The following is a 2,425-nucleotide window of genomic DNA, read 5'->3' as shown; positions in this document are numbered from 1 at the left end:
GAAGTATGAGGGGAGGCAGTGGATGAGATCCATAAAGTAATGCAGGTCTTATCCAGTCCGGGAACTTGAACATCCCTACATGGGACATAAAACAGGTCCTTCTCCTCCTCCTCTGCATGAAAGGGAAGTCTAATTCTCATAAGTGATGCTGACATAGCATGGAAGAATTAGCATTCCAGCATTTAAAAGTCTGAGGATGCTTGAATCCTCTGGGTTAACTGAAGAGAGTAGATCCACTGAACCCATAGGTGAGTCAACCTATAGGTAAATCCAACTGATTCAGTGATTCTTGTCTGATTAGGACTAAGCAAAGGATAGGATACAGACTAGGATTTAGTCCTGCATGTGGCTAGAACAAGAAATTCCCAAGCCAAGATGGACAGGAGACAGTGTGGAAAATGGGCACTCTCCACATGGGCAGAGACACTCTCAGAATTGTGACTTCTCTGCATGCAGAAGGCTGCCATGAAAATTGGGTGCTCCCTTCCCATCAGCTCAGTCCTCTGGTGCCCCCCGATCCTGGGGGGAGGGCTGGATCCCATGGAAGGGGAGCAACCTGAGAAGAGAGAGCTCTGGGAGAATGAAGGGCCACCAGACCAGACAGGCTAACCCAGCAGAACCCTCTAAGCTCCAGCTCCTGGTGGAATGAGGCTACAACTGGCCATTCACTGACCTAGGTAGAACTATAGAGTTGTCAAAGCCATCCTGCATATTCCATGCCTGATGAGAGTCTTGGGTTCGAGGTACTGGAGAAGCATCCAGCTGTGCTTATGTAGCTGGGAGCAAAATGAAGACATCTTCCTCTGAGGGCCACTGTGGCGGTCAGGAGGTTTCAGCTGATGATGGACTCATTTCACATCTCGCTACGGGGACATAACCAGAGCCCTCTCCAATTCCCCATTTGCTAATCCCCCACCACTCTAAAAAGGCATGGAGTATCTGTTGTGTAGGGGAGCTGCATTGAATCTATGCTAGGTCCAGGGTGCTTTGTTTGGTGCAGAGGGAGGAAGGGGATACTCACCTCTGCATTGGCCCAAAGGAGGCATATGTCCCCTGCGTATATCACCAGCAGGATGCTGTTCTCTGTGTCTTTGAGTGCTGCAGGGTTTCTTGCCAAGCCAATCTTAACTCTGGTCTCTTTTCTCAGGAACTTCCTCTCAGCATCATTGGACACGGCTTTGGGCCTCTCTTGCTGGAAGTGACCTAAGTGCAGGGCAACCAGGAACCCCTGCCCACCTGATGGCCGACACAGAGGCCAAGCCGAGGGAGCTGGGCTCCAAGAGAAAGAGGATGCAGAGCTACAAGAACTCTTTGGTGAGTCGCTATCCTATTAGTTTCATGTTTCACTGCTGGGCCAATTTATGAAAGGAAGCAAATAAATTACCGTCCGAGTTTGGCAGAGACAGTCCTGGTTAATCCTCTATCACCCTATTATTTCGGGGCTTTGAAAATGTCCTGATTTCTATCTCCTACTACTACTTTCCTCCTTCTTCAGCTCACTTCAATTTCTGCATAATGAGTACCAAAGATTTTGAACCCCATCAACTCAAAAGTGGGGAGAGGAGAAGAAAGAAGGGGTCAGGGACTTGCCCTTGCTAGGAGTCTGAGGCAAAAGCAAACTGCTGTCTTCTTCCCCGCTTGTGTGATCTTCCCCATAAAAAACTTTGACCATCTTCACCACTTTCTGGTGTTGCTTGTCCTCGTGTGTCTTGTTTTTTCCATCTGTGAAATGTTGGGGGATATGGGAGAATGTCTCTGGATCTAAATTGGAGGTGGCCCAGTGGCCCTCAAACCCACAGTGCTCCCCAGAACTGCTTTTTAAAAATGACATTTGCCTCAGAAATTTGGCAACAAATGGCTAAATGTACTATACATGTTGGGATAGTCAGTATCCTAATCCATCATCAATATCCCAGCCATGGCATAAATTATATTGTGTATTATATTGAAAGAATTTGAGACACACTAGATCTCAAAGGCAGTAGCTTTTTTACTGGACTAAATTCTGAGGTGAGCAAATAATTTTGGGATGCATCATGTGCTCCCCCCCCCTTTTATTTGTCATTCTCTGGAAGAGGGCTATTTTCTGTTGCAGGTGACCTTTGCAGATGTGGCGGTATATTTCACTGAGGATGAATGGAAACTGTTGACAAAGAAGCAGAAACATATGTACAATTATGTGATGATCGAGAATTATGAGAATGTGGCCTCTGTGGGTAAGGAAGGTGAATTCATTGCCCTTACTATGAAGAGTGAGGGGCCTTTCATACTACATTATCATGGCACTATGATTCCACTTTAGAATTATAGAATCATAGAGCTGGAATGGACCACAAGGACCATCTGGTTCCCCCCCTTGCCATATAGGAATACACATTTAAACCATCCCCAGCACATGGCCACCAAGCCTTTGTTTAAAGACCTT

At 46.6% G+C, this 2,425-nt stretch overlaps 1 long non-coding RNA gene across 1 annotated transcript; it reads left to right on the top strand.

The window, feature by feature from the left end:
- Positions 1-201: 201 nt before the first annotated feature.
- On the top strand, positions 202-2,165 carry LOC149274001 (uncharacterized). The gene is made up of 3 exons (XR_016279455.1): positions 202-248; positions 1,148-1,314; positions 2,096-2,165. It is a non-coding gene; the product is annotated as an uncharacterized LOC149274001 (long non-coding RNA).
- Positions 2,166-2,425: the final 260 nt, after the last annotated feature.

This window comes from Sceloporus occidentalis, unplaced genomic scaffold (genome assembly GCF_023333645.1).
Source record: "Sceloporus occidentalis isolate IW3139 unplaced genomic scaffold, rSceOcc1.0.p SCAF_354, whole genome shotgun sequence".
Taxonomy (NCBI): Eukaryota; Metazoa; Chordata; class Lepidosauria; order Squamata; family Phrynosomatidae; genus Sceloporus; species Sceloporus occidentalis.
The sequence above is the reverse complement of the archived record's forward strand: the minus strand, read 5'-3'. Positions and strand labels throughout refer to the sequence as shown.